Below are 18,864 nucleotides of genomic sequence, written 5' to 3' on the forward strand. Positions count from 1 at the left end.
GTTATGAGGTGTGTGTTTATGGCTGTATTGGTCTGGGTTATGAGGTGTGTGTTTATGGCTGTATGGGTCTGGGTTATGAGGTGTGTGTTTATGGCTGTATTGGTCTGGGTTATGAGGTGTGTGTTTATGGCTGTATTGGTCTGGGTTATGAGGTGTGTGTTTATGGCTGTATTGGTCTGGGTTATGAGGTGTGTGTTTATGGCTGTATGGGTCTGGGTTATGAGGTGTGTGTTTATGGCTGTATGGGTCTGGGTTATGAGGTGTGTGTTTATGGCTGTATGGGTCTGGGTTATGAGGTGTGTAACCATGGCTGTATGGGTCTGGGTTATGAGGTGTGTGTTTATGGCTGTATGGGTCTGGGTTATGAGGTGTGCAACCATGGCTGTATGGGTCTGGGTTATGAGGTGTGTGTTTATGGCTGTATTGGTCTGGGTTATGAGGTGTGTGTTTATGGCTGTATTGGTCTGGGTTATGTGGTGTGTGTTTATGGCTGTATTGGTCTGGGTTATGAGGTGTGTGTTTATGGCTGTATTGGTCTGGGTTATGTGGTGTGTGTTTATGGCTGTATTGGTCTGGGTTATGAGGTGTGTGTTTATGGCTGTATGGGTCTGGGTTATGAGGTGTGTGTTTATGGCTGTATTGGTCTGGGTTATGAGGTGTGTGTTTATGGCTGTATTGGTCTGGGTTATGTGGTGTGTGTTTATGGCTGTATTGGTCTGGGTTATGAGGTGTGTGTTTATGGCTGTATGGGTCTGGGTTATGAGGTGTGTGTTTATGGCTGTATTGGTCTGGGTTATGAGGTGTGTGTTTATGGCTGTATGGGTCTGGGTTATGTGGTGTGCAACCATGGCTGTATGGGTCTGGGTTATGAGGTGTGTGTTTATGGCTGTATGGGTCTGGGTTATGAGGTGTGTGTTTATGGCTGTATTGGTCTGGGTTATGAGGTGTGTGTTTATGGCTGTATTGGTCTGGGTTATGAGGTGTGTGTTTATGGCTGTATTGGTCTGGGTTATGAGGTGTGTGTTTATGGCTGTATTGGTCTGGGTTATGAGGTGTGTGTTTATGGCTGTATTGGTCTGGGTTATGAGGTGTGCAACCATGGCTGTATTGGTCTGGGTTATGAGGTGTGTGTTTATGGCTGTATTGGTCTGGGTTATGAGGTGTGTGTTTATGGCTGTATTGGTCTGGGTTATGAGGTGTGTGTTTATGGCTGTATTGGTCTGGGTTATGAGGTGTGTGTTTATGGCTGTATGGGTCTGGGTTATGAGGTGTGTGTTTATGGCTGTATTGGTCTGGGTTATGAGGTGTGTGTTTATGGCTGTATTGGTCTGGGTTATGAGGTGTGTGTTTATGGCTGTATTGGTCTGGGTTATGAGGTGTGTGTTTATGGCTGTATGGGTCTGGGTTATGTGGTGTGCAACCATGGCTGTATGGGTCTGGGTTATGAGGTGTGTGTTTATGGCTGTATTGGTCTGGGTTATGAGGTGTGTGTTTATGGCTGTATTGGTCTGGGTTATGAGGTGTGTGTTTATGGCTGTATTGGTCTGGGTTATGAGGTGTGCAACCATGGCTGTATGGGTCTGGGTTATGAGGTGTGTGTTTATGGCTGTATGGGTCTGGGTTATGTGGTGTGTGTTTATGGCTGTATTGGTCTGGGTTATGAGGTGTGCAACCATGGCTGTATGGGTCTGGGTTATGAGGTGTGTGTTTATGGCTGTATGGGTCTGGGTTATGTGGTGTGTGTTTATGGCTGTATGGGTCTGGGTTATGAGGTGTGTGTTTATGGCTGTATTGGTCTGGGTTATGAGGTGTGTGTTTATGGCTGTATGGGTCTGGGTTATGAGGTGTGCAACCATGGCTGTATGGGTCTGGGTTATGAGGTGTGTGTTTATGGCTGTATTGGTCTGGGTTATGAGGTGTGTGTTTATGGCTGTATTGGTCTGGGTTATGAGGTGTGTGTTTATGGCTGTATGGGTCTGGGTTATGAGGTGTGTGTTTATGGCTGTATGGGTCTGGGTTATGAGGTGTGTGTTTATGGCTGTATGGGTCTGGGTTATGTGGTGTGTGTTTATGGCTGTATTGGTCTGGGTTATGAGGTGTGCAACCATGGCTGTATGGGTCTGGGTTATGAGGTGTGTGTTTATGGCTGTATGGGTCTGGGTTATGTGGTGTGTGTTTATGGCTGTATGGGTCTGGGTTATGAGGTGTGTGTTTATGGCTGTATGGGTCTGGGTTATGAGGTGTGTGTTTATGGCTGTATTGGTCTGGGTTATGAGGTGTGTGTTTATGGCTGTATGGGTCTGGGTTATGAGGTGTGCAACCATGGCTGTATGGGTCTGGGTTATGAGGTGTGTGTTTATGGCTGTATTGGTCTGGGTTATGAGGTGTGTGTTTATGGCTGTATGGGTCTGGGTTATGAGGTGTGTGTTTATGGCTGTATTGGTCTGGGTTATGAGGTGTGTGTTTATGGCTGTATTGGTCTGGGTTATGAGGTGTGTGTTTATGGCTGTATTGGTCTGGGTTATGAGGTGTGTGTTTATGGCTGTATGGGTCTGGGTTATGAGGTGTGTGTTTATGGCTGTATGGGTCTGGGTTATGAGGTGTGTGTTTATGGCTGTATGGGTCTGGGTTATGAGGTGTGTAACCATGGCTGTATGGGTCTGGGTTATGAGGTGTGTGTTTATGGCTGTATGGGTCTGGGTTATGAGGTGTGCAACCATGGCTGTATGGGTCTGGGTTATGAGGTGTGTGTTTATGGCTGTATTGGTCTGGGTTATGAGGTGTGTGTTTATGGCTGTATTGGTCTGGGTTATGTGGTGTGTGTTTATGGCTGTATTGGTCTGGGTTATGAGGTGTGTGTTTATGGCTGTATTGGTCTGGGTTATGTGGTGTGTGTTTATGGCTGTATGGGTCTGGGTTATGAGGTGTGTGTTTATGGCTGTATGGGTCTGGGTTATGAGGTGTGTAACCATGGCTGTATGGGTCTGGGTTATGAGGTGTGTGTTTATGGCTGTATGGGTCTGGGTTATGAGGTGTGCAACCATGGCTGTATGGGTCTGGGTTATGAGGTGTGTGTTTATGGCTGTATTGGTCTGGGTTATGAGGTGTGTGTTTATGGCTGTATTGGTCTGGGTTATTGAGGTGTGTGTTTATGGCTGTATTGGTCTGGGTTATGAGGTGTGTGTTTATGGCTGTATTGGTCTGGGTTATGTGGTGTGTGTTTATGGCTGTATTGGTCTGGGTTATGAGGTGTGTGTTTATGGCTGTATGGGTCTGGGTTATGAGGTGTGTGTTTATGGCTGTATTGGTCTGGGTTATGAGGTGTGTGTTTATGGCTGTATTGGTCTGGGTTATGTGGTGTGTGTTTATGGCTGTATTGGTCTGGGTTATGAGGTGTGTGTTTATGGCTGTATGGGTCTGGGTTATGAGGTGTGTGTTTATGGCTGTATTGGTCTGGGTTATGAGGTGTGTGTTTATGGCTGTATGGGTCTGGGTTATGAGGTGTGCAAACATGGCTGTATGGGTCTGGGTTATGAGGTGTGTGTTTATGGCTGTATGGGTCTGGGTTATGAGGTGTGTGTTTATGGCTGTATTGGTCTGGGTTATGAGGTGTGTGTTTATGGCTGTATTGGTCTGGGTTATGAGGTGTGTGTTTATGGCTGTATGGGTCTGGGTTATGAGGTGTGTGTTTATGGCTGTATTGGTCTGGGTTATGAGGTGTGTGTTTATGGCTGTATTGGTCTGGGTTATGAGGTGTGAAACCATGGCTGTATTGGTCTGGGTTATGAGGTGTGTGTTTATGGCTGTATGGGTCTGGGTTATGAGGTGTGTGTTTATGGCTGTATTGGTCTGGGTTATGAGGTGTGTGTTTATGGCTGTATTGGTCTGGGTTATGAGGTGTGTGTTTATGGCTGTATGGGTCTGGGTTATGAGGTGTGTGTTTATGGCTGTATTGGTCTGGGTTATGTGGTGTGTGTTTATGGCTGTATTGGTCTGGGTTATGAGGTGTGTGTTTATGGCTGTATTGGTCTGGGTTATGAGGTGTGTGTTTATGGCTGTATGGGTCTGGGTTATGAGGTGTGCAACCATGGCTGTATGGGTCTGGGTTATGAGGTGTGTGTTTATGGCTGTATTGGTCTGGGTTATGAGGTGTGTGTTTATGGCTGTATTGGTCTGGGTTATGAGGTGTGTGTTTATGGCTGTATGGGTCTGGGTTATGAGGTGTGTGTTTATGGCTGTATGGGTCTGGGTTATGAGGTGTGTGTTTATGGCTGTATGGGTCTGGGTTATGTGGTGTGTGTTTATGGCTGTATTGGTCTGGGTTATGAGGTGTGCAACCATGGCTGTATGGGTCTGGGTTATGAGGTGTGTGTTTATGGCTGTATGGGTCTGGGTTATGTGGTGTGTGTTTATGGCTGTATGGGTCTGGGTTATGAGGTGTGTGTTTATGGCTGTATGGGTCTGGGTTATGAGGTGTGTGTTTATGGCTGTATGGGTCTGGGTTATGAGGTGTGCAACCATGGCTGTATGGGTCTGGGTTATGAGGTGTGTGTTTATGGCTGTATGGGTCTGGGTTATGAGGTGTGTGTTTATGGCTGTATTGGTCTGGGTTATGAGGTGTGTGTTTATGGCTGTATGGGTCTGGGTTATGAGGTGTGTGTTTATGGCTGTATTGGTCTGGGTTATGAGGTGTGTGTTTATGGCTGTATGGGTCTGGGTTATGAGGTGTGCAACCATGGCTGTATGGGTCTGGGTTATGAGGTGTGTGTTTATGGCTGTATGGGTCTGGGTTATGAGGTGTGTGTTTATGGCTGTATGGGTCTGGGTTATGAGGTGTGTGTTTATGGCTGTATTGGTCTGGGTTATGAGGTGTGTGTTTATGGCTGTATTGGTCTGGGTTATGAGGTGTGTGTTTATGGCTGTATGGGTCTGGGTTATGAGGTGTGTGTTTATGGCTGTATGGGTCTGGGTTATGAGGTGTGTGTTTATGGCTGTATGGGTCTGGGTTATGAGGTGTGTAACCATGGCTGTATGGGTCTGGGTTATGAGGTGTGTGTTTATGGCTGTATGGGTCTGGGTTATGAGGTGTGCAACCATGGCTGTATGGGTCTGGGTTATGAGGTGTGTGTTTATGGCTGTATTGGTCTGGGTTATGAGGTGTGTGTTTATGGCTGTATTGGTCTGGGTTATGTGGTGTGTGTTTATGGCTGTATTGGTCTGGGTTATGAGGTGTGTGTTTATGGCTGTATTGGTCTGGGTTATGTGGTGTGTGTTTATGGCTGTATTGGTCTGGGTTATGAGGTGTGTGTTTATGGCTGTATGGGTCTGGGTTATGAGGTGTGTGTTTATGGCTGTATTGGTCTGGGTTATGAGGTGTGTGTTTATGGCTGTATTGGTCTGGGTTATGTGGTGTGTGTTTATGGCTGTATTGGTCTGGGTTATGAGGTGTGTGTTTATGGCTGTATGGGTCTGGGTTATGAGGTGTGTGTTTATGGCTGTATTGGTCTGGGTTATGAGGTGTGTGTTTATGGCTGTATGGGTCTGGGTTATGTGGTGTGCAACCATGGCTGTATGGGTCTGGGTTATGAGGTGTGTGTTTATGGCTGTATGGGTCTGGGTTATGAGGTGTGTGTTTATGGCTGTATTGGTCTGGGTTATGAGGTGTGTGTTTATGGCTGTATTGGTCTGGGTTATGAGGTGTGTGTTTATGGCTGTATTGGTCTGGGTTATGAGGTGTGTGTTTATGGCTGTATTGGTCTGGGTTATGAGGTGTGTGTTTATGGCTGTATTGGTCTGGGTTATGAGGTGTGCAACCATGGCTGTATTGGTCTGGGTTATGAGGTGTGTGTTTATGGCTGTATTGGTCTGGGTTATGAGGTGTGTGTTTATGGCTGTATTGGTCTGGGTTATGAGGTGTGTGTTTATGGCTGTATTGGTCTGGGTTATGAGGTGTGTGTTTATGGCTGTATGGGTCTGGGTTATGAGGTGTGTGTTTATGGCTGTATTGGTCTGGGTTATGAGGTGTGTGTTTATGGCTGTATTGGTCTGGGTTATGAGGTGTGTGTTTATGGCTGTATTGGTCTGGGTTATGAGGTGTGTGTTTATGGCTGTATGGGTCTGGGTTATGTGGTGTGCAACCATGGCTGTATGGGTCTGGGTTATGAGGTGTGTGTTTATGGCTGTATTGGTCTGGGTTATGAGGTGTGTGTTTATGGCTGTATTGGTCTGGGTTATGAGGTGTGTGTTTATGGCTGTATTGGTCTGGGTTATGAGGTGTGCAACCATGGCTGTATGGGTCTGGGTTATGAGGTGTGTGTTTATGGCTGTATGGGTCTGGGTTATGTGGTGTGTGTTTATGGCTGTATTGGTCTGGGTTATGAGGTGTGCAACCATGGCTGTATGGGTCTGGGTTATGAGGTGTGTGTTTATGGCTGTATGGGTCTGGGTTATGTGGTGTGTGTTTATGGCTGTATGGGTCTGGGTTATGAGGTGTGTGTTTATGGCTGTATGGGTCTGGGTTATGAGGTGTGTGTTTATGGCTGTATTGGTCTGGGTTATGAGGTGTGTGTTTATGGCTGTATGGGTCTGGGTTATGAGGTGTGCAACCATGGCTGTATGGGTCTGGGTTATGAGGTGTGTGTTTATGGCTGTATTGGTCTGGGTTATGAGGTGTGTGTTTATGGCTGTATTGGTCTGGGTTATGAGGTGTGTGTTTATGGCTGTATGGGTCTGGGTTATGAGGTGTGTGTTTATGGCTGTATGGGTCTGGGTTATGAGGTGTGTGTTTATGGCTGTATGGGTCTGGGTTATGTGGTGTGTGTTTATGGCTGTATTGGTCTGGGTTATGAGGTGTGCAACCATGGCTGTATGGGTCTGGGTTATGAGGTGTGTGTTTATGGCTGTATGGGTCTGGGTTATGTGGTGTGTGTTTATGGCTGTATGGGTCTGGGTTATGAGGTGTGTGTTTATGGCTGTATGGGTCTGGGTTATGAGGTGTGTGTTTATGGCTGTATTGGTCTGGGTTATGAGGTGTGTGTTTATGGCTGTATGGGTCTGGGTTATGAGGTGTGCAACCATGGCTGTATGGGTCTGGGTTATGAGGTGTGTGTTTATGGCTGTATTGGTCTGGGTTATGAGGTGTGTGTTTATGGCTGTATGGGTCTGGGTTATGAGTTGTGTGTTTATGGCTGTATTGGTCTGGGTTATGAGGTGTGTGTTTATGGCTGTATTGGTCTGGGTTATGAGGTGTGTGTTTATGGCTGTATGGGTCTGGGTTATGAGGTGTGTGTTTATGGCTGTATTGGTCTGGGTTATGAGGTGTGTGTTTATGGCTGTATTGGTCTGGGTTATGAGGTGTGCAACCATGGCTGTATGGGTCTGGGTTATGAGGTGTGTGTTTATGGCTGTATGGGTCTGGGTTATGTGGTGTGTGTTTATGGCTGTATGGGTCTGGGTTATGAGGTGTGTGTTTATGGCTGTATGGGTCTGGGTTATGAGGTGTGTGTTTATGGCTGTATTGGTCTGGGTTATGAGGTGTGTGTTTATGGCTGTATGGGTCTGGGTTATGAGGTGTGCAACCATGGCTGTATGGGTCTGGGTTATGAGGTGTGTGTTTATGGCTGTATTGGTCTGGGTTATGAGGTGTGTGTTTATGGCTGTATGGGTCTGGGTTATGAGGTGTGTGTTTATGGCTGTATTGGTCTGGGTTATGAGGTGTGTGTTTATGGCTGTATTGGTCTGGGTTATGAGGTGTGTGTTTATGGCTGTATGGGTCTGGGTTATGAGGTGTGTGTTTATGGCTGTATTGGTCTGGGTTATGAGGTGTGTGTTTATGGCTGTATTGGTCTGGGTTATGAGGTGTGTGTTTATGGCTGTATTGGTCTGGGTTATGAGGTGTGTGTTTATGGCTGTATGGGTCTGGGTTATGAGGTGTGTGTTTATGGCTGTATTGGTCTGGGTTATGAGGTGTGTGTTTATGGCTGTATTGGTCTGGGTTATGAGGTGTGTGTTTATGGCTGTATTGGTCTGGGTTATGTGGTGTGTGTTTATGGCTGTATTGGTCTGGGTTATGAGGTGTGTGTTTATGGCTGTATTGGTCTGGGTTATGAGGTGTGTGTTTATGGCTGTATTGGTCTGGGTTATGAGGTGTGTGTTTATGGCTGTATTGGTCTGGGTTATGAGGTGTGTGTTTATGGCTGTATTGGTCTGGGTTATGAGGTATGTGTTTATGGCTGTATTGGTCTGGGTTATGTGGTGTGTGTTTATGGCTGTATTGGTCTGGGTTATGAGGTGTGTGTTTATGGCTGTATTGGTCTGGGTTATGAGGTGTGTGTTTATGGCTGTATTGGTCTGGGTTATGAGGTGTGTGTTTATGGCTGTATTGGTCTGGGTTATGAGGTGTGTGTTTATGGCTGTATTGGTCTGGGTTATGAGGTGTGTGTTTATGGCTGTATTGGTCTGGGTTATGAGGTGTGTGTTTATGGCTGTATTGGTCTGGGTTATGAGGTGTGTGTTTATTGCTGTATTGGTCTGGGTTATGTGGTGTGTGTTTATGGCTGTATTGGTCTGGGTTATGAGGTGTGTGTTTATGGCTGTATTGGTCTGGGTTATGTGGTGTGTGTTTATGGCTGTATTGGTCTGGGTTATGAGGTGTGTGTTTGTTTATGGCTGTATTGGTCTGGGTTATGAGGTGTGTGTTTATGGCTGTATTGGTCTGGGATATGAGGTGTGTGTTTATGGCTTTTTGGAAGTTGGAGAATTTTGCCTGTAACACCCTAAACAGCTTCTAGAGCCATAATCATTATGCCTAATTCTATCAACCCCAAGGAAATCTATGCATATTTTTCTGCATAGGTTATATTTAAGCAATAAGGCCAGAGGGAGTGTGGTATATGGCCAATGTACCTGGATACAGCCCTTAGCCGTGGCATATTGCCCATATACCACAAACCCCTGAGGTGCCTTATTGCTATTATAAACTGGTTACCAACGTAATTAGAGCAGTACAAATATTTTTGGGTCATACCCATGGTGGCTTTCAGCCAATCAGCATTCAGGGCTCGAACCAGCCAGTTTATAATAGCTAAGATAGTTGGTCAAGCTACTCTAACTTGATTGATAGCCTAAAATGACTTGTTAGCTGGATATGAGGTTGGAAGATTGGGAACCTTTCTAGCTGGTTAGCTAAAGACAACTTTATAAAATTGCTTAGTGGCTAGTATTACAGAGAAACCACAAAACATTTGAGTTTTCTTTATTCATCAAGAAGTAATCAAATGGCTACAGAGCTTGATCACATTCATGAGCCCATTACCAGAAGCTAAAATCAAATCAAATGCTGTGTGTGTCGCTCTACTCTCTCTCTCTCTCTCCAGTCAGGGTGCCCCCTCTAATTATGATAAAACGTGGGTTATTAATTTAACATCTGACAAAAAAACAGGACAAATCTGACAGGGCACGTGCCATTGTGCCTCTATGTGCATGACGACACTGTGTGTGTGATCTTGGCTCCTGGCCCTCGTAGACAAACCTGTGTGTTAGCATGCTGGTCACATATCTCATCTCAGACACCCCCTCCCCGTGCACACACACACACACACACACACACACACACACACACACACACACACACACACACACACACACACACACACACACACACACACACACACACACACACACACACACACACACACACACACACACACACACACACACACAGACAGCTCTGTATTACGACCCAGCAGGCACATCTACCTGCACAGGAAGGAGGGAGGAAAGGAGGGTGGAAGGATGAAAGGAGAGAAGGAAAGATGGAGTGAAATAATCATCTTCCATTTTTTTCCATACATATCTTGGTGTGGATTTGGTGAGGACGATGGCAATGGCAGAAAATTACATTAAATTAAAAAGTGCCCAATCTTCAATCAAGTCCTCCCCAATACCCCCGTGGATATTTTATATTGTACATATTCAATCCTTTTCTATACTTTATATATGCTTCTCCTTCCATGACATAGACTGACCAGGTGATCCAGATGAAAGCTATGATACCTGATTGATATCACTTGTAATATCCACTTCAATCAGTGTAGATGAAGGGGAGGAGACAGGTTAAAGAAGGATTTTTAAGCCTTGAGACAACTGAAACATGGATTGTGTATGTGTGCCATTCAGAGGATGAATAGGCAAGACAAAATATTTAAGTACATTTGAACAGGGTATGGTATTGGGTGCCAGGCACACCAGTTTGTGTCAAGAACTGCAACGCTGCTAGGTTTTTCACACTCAACAGTTTCCCGTGTGTATCAAGAATGGTCCACCACCCAAAGGACATCCAGCCAACTTGACACAACTGTGGGAAGCATTGGAGTCAACATGGGCCAGCATCCCTGTGGAAAGCTTTTGACACTTTGTAGAGTCCATGCCCCGACAAATTTAGGTGTTTCTTAATGTTTGGTATACTCAGTGTATACTCAGTGTATAATCCTTCCAGATCAAGACAGTTCCTCTGCCCAGAAGGGGAAGCATGCCATACAGAACTCTGCCACCCGATGGCAGTAGTACTCTATAGTATTCCACAATGAGAGTGAAGCCTGTCCTCTTTGCCTTTACATAATGGTAATTATGAATAAGCTAGAAACCCTCAGTCAACACTATCTGACCATGCTAGAAAGAATCAACGTTCTTAGTAAAGTTGTTTTACCTTCCTTAGTAACCCTTTAACGTTTAACTCATATTTGGTTGTTATTTATGATAATGTTACACACACACACTTTGGATTCATGGTTCAGGGAATGGAGAGGCGGGAGAAAGAAAAAGCATGCACCCCCCTCTCTTTCTCTCCCCCTCCCTCTCTTTCTCCCCCCCTCCCTCTCTTTCTCTCCCCCACCCCTCTTTTTGGAAGTAATATAGGTACAGTTTAAACTGAATGGTGTGTGTCACCAACTCTAGATTAGGGAAGAGATTTCCTCTCTCTCTGTCTTTCTCTTCTAACCCAGCGGAAGGTGGAATAATCTTTTTGTCATTCCAGAATGCATTTAGAACCGCTACTGTTTATGAAAAGAAAAAAACAACCAAAGATTGATGTCTGTCTGTGTTTTCCTCTCCCTCTGGCACCTTAACTCCCGTGGTGGTATTACCTACAGTATATGAAGAAGGAATCATACAAACAGGCTGGAGACTCGATGACACACTGTCCCTCTTTCCCACTCCCTCTCTCTCGTTCGCTCTCTCTCCCTTCTCTCTTTCTCTCCCTCTCCTTTCTCTCTTTCTCTCCCTCTCTCTCCCACTTTCTCTCTCCCTCTCCACGCTCACACAGACAAAAACATCCAGACAGCTCTTCCATCCAAGAACACCGGTCGACCTGTGGTGGAAAATGTATTCAATTCAATTCAAATTGATGTAGCGAGGAGTAATCTTTCTCTATTAAACCTGTCACTTTTACCAATTGTTCCTTAATATCTTTTACTGCCTAGCTATGAGGGTAGCACATAGCACATAACATAGACACACACACACGTTAGAGCACGCACATACACACACACACACACTTTTGTGCACACATACACACACAGTGTGAGTAAGCTGCCAAAGGAGTCAGTCAGACTTAACCTTCAGATAGGAGCTCAGAAAGACCTTGGTTAAGATAGGAAGTCGTGTGTAAAATCACTATACCGCTCACAGCTATACAGATGCAGGAGGTATTGCGTGGGGTATAATGATACGCAGGTTTGTGTGTGTGTGTCTATCGAAATCTGAATGATAATGAACCAAGTTCTACTTAAATAGTCGTATGAAATAAATGACATGCTTACAGTGAGTCCCTTTGTACTTATGAAGACAGTTCCATTGTCATTTATATGTAAACTAATTAGATCTGGAGGTATTTGGAGAACAAGACGTGCCACTGAAAGGTAAATGATTTGCACTTGGTTTGTTTTTAATGACTAAACTGTGAACAGTGATGTAACAGTCCAGTGAACACATGAGAAACCAGACTGTGGTTCACACTTGAGGATTTGATGATGAATTTGCCCCTATACAGGACATGACCACTGATAGTTCATCCCCGATCTTTCATATCCCTTTCTGAAGCACGCTCATGACAATCTACTATCAAAGTGCTTTTTAGTCCAGGAGTCGGTTCAATACGGATCCAGGAAACCATCCCTTTAGTTTAAGTATCTCATGGAACATTCCCAGATCTACATTTACATAACAACACTGTCCCTTTATGCTTTCTATTCACTTTCTATGAACTAGTATCTGTTTGAGTTGATGTTAAATAGAGGTGAGGCCTTTTATCTTTCTCTCCAGCACATATTGGTTGCTGAAAGGTTGCTGGTTCGAATGCCAGAGCTGTCAAGGTGTAAAATCTATTGATGTCCCCTTGAGCAAGGCACGTAACCCTAATTTGCTCCAGGGGCGCCGTGCTACTATGGCTGACCCTGGAAAACAACACATTTCACTGCACCTATCTGGTGTATGTGACAATAAAACATCTTTATTTTATATTGACCTCAGGATACTAAAGCAGTAAAGGCCTCTTCAAACAGAGAAGAAACATGTACTGTACATTATATTTATGTTAGTTTATCATGTCTATTAATGAGGCTATTTATGTTGATGTCAAACGGAGGTGAGGCCTCTGATCTGTCACACACAAACACACACACACACACACACACACTCAACATTGACACGAGGCCTCATCCCTCTCGCATCTTTTCATCAAAGTAATCCTCTCTCGCTCTATAACTCTATCCATCTACCCATCTCCTCCTGAGTGATCTAATTTGATTAAAGGGTCTTAAAGAGGGGAATTCACCAGATGAGACACAATTTAAAGCCAGGTAACTCAAGACTCCAGTCCTTCTTATGCATATTGAATGCACCAATTTACACAATGTGACCGAATCACCCGTAGATGGCAAACCAAGCTTCACCCTCTCTGCTTTGCTGGCAGAGGACCAATAAACAAAAGCTAGGTTTCGGCGGTGAACAATTACCCCTCCATTTGGAGAGCGAAGGAGCAAGTTCCTAATTATTGGGGCTGGCTAGAGAGAGGGATGGAGAGATGGAGAGATGGAGGGTGTAGAGTGCATTTCTACAAATGCCAGGTAAACCCACAATTAGCAGGAAGCCATCTCCTCAAGTGCTCTCTTGTACCTTCCAACCTCTCTCAATCCCTCTCCTTTCTTCTCGCCCTCCTTCTGAGAACTGTAAGATGGTCTATATCACATCCAAGTCAGGGCCCATCTTCCCAAAAAATTGAGCTGCGTTCTCAAATGAATCATGCCTTTAATCTCATTCATACAAAGCTCTCTACTTCAGAACTCAGTACTTTTAATGGATTTTTAAATGGAAGAAGATGTAATTTCGCTGGTAGTGGGTGATGTGTTTGTATCGCTGAGTGTTTTGTTGTGATGTTGTAGTTGAATAGTTGAGTGTAGCGAGCTATATGATGACCATTTCGGAGGTTTGAAAAGAAGACCCTGATCCTTTACCGAAACTCTTCAAAATTGCCTGTTACCTAAAAGGCCACTGATGTTTTTAGTCTCATAGACGTCAATATATGCTCAAACTTTCAAGAAAATATTAACTGCAACTCTGTTGATATGCAACGACTTGGTATAGCTATCGGGTTAGGGCTAGGTTTATGGTTAGGGCTAGGTTTATGGTTAGGGTTAAGGGTACTGAAGTAGGGTTAGGGGTACTGAAGTAGAGAGGGTTAGGGTTATGGTTAGGGGTACTGAAGTAGGGTTAGGGCTAGGGTTATGGTTAGGGTTAGGGGTACTGAAGTAGAGAAGGTTAGGGTTAGGGTTATGGTTAGGGGTACTGAAGTAGAGAGGGTTAGGGTTATGGTTAGGGGTACTGAAGTAGGGTTAGGGCTAGGGTTATGGTTAGGGTTAGGGGTACTGAAGTAGAGAGGGTTAGGGTTAGGGTTATGGTTAGGGGTACTGAAGTAGGGTTAGGGTTATGGTTAGGGTTAGGGTTATGGTTAGGGGTACTGAAGTAGAGAGGGTTAGGGTTAGGGCTAGGGTTATGGTTATGGTTAGGGGTACTGAAGTAGAGAGGGTTAGGGTTAGGGCTAGGGTTATGGTTATGGTTAGGGTTAGGGGTACTGAAGTAGGGTTAGGGTTAGGGGTACTGAAGTAGAGAGGGTTAGGGTTAGGGGTACTGAAGTAGGGTTAGGGTTAGGGGTACTGAAGTAGAGAGGGTTAGGGGTACTGAAGTAGGGTTAGGGTTAGGGGTCCCGTGTGGCTCAGTTGGTAGAGCATGGTGTTTGCAACGCCAGGGTAGTTCGATTCCCACGGGGGACGAGTACGGAGAAAAAATGTATGAAATGTATGCATTCACTACTGTAAGTCGCTCTGGATAAGAGCGTCTGCTAAAATGACTAAAATGTAAAAATGTAAAATGTACTGAAGTAGAGAGGGTTAGGGTTATGGTTAGGGGTACTGAAGTAGGGTTAGGGATAGGGATAGGGGTACTGAAGTAGGGTTAGGGTTAGGGGTACTGAAGTAGAGAGGGTTAGGGGTACTGAAGTAGAGAGGGTTAGGTTTATGGTTATGGTTAGGGTTAGGGGTACTGAAGTAGGGTTAGGGTTAGGGGTACTGAAGTAGGGTTAGGGTTAGGGGTACTGAAGTAGGGTTAGGGTTAGGGATAGGTGTACTGAAGTAGAGAGGGTTAGGGTTATGGTTAGTGTTAGGGGTACTGAAGTAGGGTTAGGGATAGGGATAGGGGTACTGAAGTAGGGTTAGGGTTAGGGATAGGGATAGGGGTACTGAAGTAGGGTTAGGGTTAGGGGTACTGAAGTAGGGTTAGGGATAGGGGTACTGAAGTAGAGAGGGTTAGGGTTAGGGTTATGGTTAGGGTTAGGGGTACTGAAGTAGAGAGGGTTAGGGTTATGGTTAGGGTTAGGGGTACTGAAGTAGGGTTAGGGATAGGGGTACTGAAGTAGAGAGGGTTAGGGTTAGGGTTATGGTTAGGGTTAGGGGTACTGAAGTAGAGAGGGTTAGGGTTATGGTTAGGGATAGGTGTACTGAAGTAGGGTTAGGGTTAGGGTTATGGTTAGGGGTACTGAAGTAGAGCGGAGATTCAGCAACACTGGGAGGAAAACAGAATGAAATAAAAAGCGTCTTTATTGCTAAAAGTAGAACCAACATGGTTGGGCTTTTGGATTTCATCAGAGTTTTTACAGAAGTAAAACAGAATGACATTTATACATTTCAAAGGACCAATCACAATGAGTAAGGAAATAAAAACTTGACGAAATTGTTAAAACAGTTGTAGAATGACCAACCAATAGATTGTGAGTACAAATAGGGTTAGGGATACACCAGACTGTCGTGTGATTGTATTCATGGTGTCATATAGAAAATTGATGAACTGGCAGTACGACATTGACAACCTCATATAATTACCCAGCTGTAATTGACTGATATTCTCACATTCTTCCCCAAAGAGTAATGTCATCTAATTAAAGAGAGAGTTGACAGCCTGATGTCACCTTCATTAGGTCCCCACTGGAAGTGTGATGTCCTCAGACTTCCTGTCAGACACATACTCAGCATGCAGTATGACGTGATGTCTCTGTCCACGTTGCTCTTTGGGCAGTATTTCTGTTACATGTATTCAAAATACATATTTTAAATACAAAAAAATTGTATAGAAAAGTGACCGAATATATTTTGTAAATTGTCTTTCACCAGCCTGAGCTACAATCCAATGGGATTTGTAACAAGATACTTTCAAGACCTGTAATTTATATTCTCAAAATACTTTTCTATAAGAAAAAATGTTTGCGGTTCACCATTTTGTGGCCCCCTTTCCCTCTGCATTGGTATCAGAAGTCTGATGGCATTTTCACATTTAGATGAACATTTTGGTCATTTAGCAGACACAACTACATATCCCAGTCATATCAAGTTCAACAATGTTTCGTTACCATTACAATGTTGTTGTAGTGAAGGCATGTACTTGCAAATGCATTTTGCATTTCAGAAATGACAAAATACCTCCATTTTATCTAAATACAATACTTTGCAAAAGTATTTTCTATTTTAGTTTGATACAATGGTTTTAAGAGTATCTTGTATTTGTAACAAGATCCATTTTGATGTATCTTTTGCCCATCTCTACACGTGTGCACGTACGCATGTTAAAGAGAGTGAAAGAGAGAGAGAGAGACTTCATTTGTCTTTGCAACGTCGACACAAACGAGTGCTCTCCGTTGTCTCTGTCAGCTAAGTTTCATTATCTTGCCTGACTGTAGCGCTGTGTATTACAGTGTGTGTGTCAACTCATCTAGTCACTAGCTCACCAGAGTGTTTGGTGTTAACTCTCCCTCGTTGACCTTTAGGGGTGGCGATCGATAGGAGGATATTTGGCGTGTGTTGTACCATCTTCACGGACTGAAGAGGCTCACCCCACTTCACAGAGTCATTTAGGAGGGCCTGGGGGGAGGAGAGGAGGTGTGTGTATGTGTGTGTGAGAGAGAGAGAGAGAGAGAGACAGCGAGAGTGTGAAAGTGGATGATTGTGTGCGTGCTCATGGTAGAAACAGAGCTAGAAGAGAGGAGTGATGTTGCAGTGAGTAGTTGAATTGGTCCTACATGCCTTTTAGGTGAAATCAATAATGATCCATTCATTCAGGGTCTATCTCCTGGCCAAGCTGCCTCGTCCAATAACAGCTGGGGAGAGAGGCAGGGGGTGGGGAAACGCACACCAAGCCCACACACATTTACACACCAAGCCTACACCTCGGGGTGCAGAAGCAGTCTACAGGGAGGCTGTGACAGGGAGCTGTCTGTGACAGGGAGCTGTCTGTCTGTGGCTTACTGAACACTGAAGGAGCTTTCCCTCTAAGCTCTCTCCCCCTCTTCCTTCTCTCCACATCCCCTCATCTTTCTATCTCTCCATTCTGACAGACCTAAATCCCTATTTTCCATCTTTAACAGATGGATAATCCTTGGCGGGTTCTGGGTATCTTGCTGTTTCGGGCTAATCATCTCACATGACGTTTTAATATGATAATGGCTGTTAACACCTGTCCAATTAGCTGGATTGTTATGCACCTCAACCTCCGAGAGGACGCCATGCCACGTTGCTAGCTGCTCACACATTGGTAGATGTAAACACTCTGGCTATGGTATTTTGGTATACATTGAATGCTAATATTCTATTCAAATCCTAGTTTAAGGAAGTGTAATTGATGGGGCTTATGAGAGACAGGGAGGAAGGTAGGCACAAAGGATTTTAAACTATGGTTGATTTGGGTAACGGTTGTCATGTTATTTCATTTATTATTGAACTTTTTATGTGGTGTTTTTGAGTCTCGTCTTAGTTTCTCTATGTTTCTCGCTGGATGTCATTGATTACTTTTTAAAGACGTAGTGACCGAAAATTCCAGACATGTCCCAATGTGTCTTCAACTTTCTGTTGAAAACTGAGAACAAAGCTGATACTTGGTTCTTTTTGCATACCAGATTAGTGGAGCAGCAGCCTAATGAAGAGTTTTGAAACCGCATCGAACTAATCTTGTGGCGACATTGGCTACATCCCAATAGCCTACAGTCCTAGAAGTAAGCATTGTATATGCACACATCCTTTGGGGAGAATAGCATTTATTAAGCATTTCTAAATGAATATTGTCGGTAGCATTTTCATCACTCACCGCATGTTATCTTGACCTGCGTTCAGCATTTACCCAGCTGTCAATCAATCAATCAATCAATCAATCAATCAATCAATCAATCAATCAATCAATCAATCAATCAAATGTATTTTATAAAGCCCCTATTTGTGTGTATGTACGTATAGCTGTAGCCTATATGTGTATACAGACCACATGTATAAAGGACTGTATGTACCGTAGGCCTGTGTGTATATTGGATTTGTAATATGGGTGTGTTGTTAGAGATAGATGGTGCTAGACGGTGGACCGTTGCCACACTTTAAAGGCTGGGTGTGATTGAGAAGCACAGCTTGACAACAGCAATCTGAAAATCCCAGTAGGACCTCAGACTGGTCAATCCCACTCACAGCTTCTGACATTCACTGAATATCAAAAAACTGAAGATAGTTTGGATTGAAGTTCACCACTACGGTAGAGTGCCCGCACCACTACACGCACAAGCTCACAGTCAAGCACACACGCATGCACACGCACACACACACAGACACTGATCATACTGTAGTTAATGAGTATGTATTATCCCAGCCAAACCCTCAAACCCACAGACCGTGTTTCTCTGTTTGGAGAGGAGGCGACTGGGTGGGCTGAGGTTGACACACGGGAGAAAGTCTAAGTACTCACTGTGTGTGCATTTGTGTTTTTTCATGTGTGTTTGTGTGTGTCTGTGAACTATAATAGCTTTCTAATGGTTTTACAGGAACACAGTGATGCTATTCACCCCAACAGGGCAGCTACTGGGTGGTCCAAAGTTAGACAATACATGTATCCACTTAGTAAAATATAATTTCACTGTTTAATACTTCACTATTAAATATTAAACTATTACCTGTGTACAAGTCTATACTATAAGAGCTGATTCCATAAATCTATCACCCCCATAAATGTCAATTTTTTTCTTCATTGGAGGACGAAGGGAAGAAAGAGGGAAGAAAGAGGGAGGTAGGAATAGATGAAATCTAGATGGAGAGGAGGACAGAAAGGGAACAGGATACAGGATCTATCTGTGCTCTGACATCTCTACGTCCTGTCTTACAACAGAAGTCACTAGGAGGGAACATAATAACAGGGAAACAAACATCAATAGCATCTTCAGCTGTTATACTATGGCATATAGATGTTTGTTTACATCCATAGCAGGGTTCTTCTCCTCCCCTATGCCAATGG

Source organism: Salmo salar, chromosome ssa19 (genome assembly GCF_905237065.1).
Source record: "Salmo salar chromosome ssa19, Ssal_v3.1, whole genome shotgun sequence".
Lineage (NCBI taxonomy): Eukaryota > Metazoa > Chordata > Actinopteri > Salmoniformes > Salmonidae > Salmo > Salmo salar.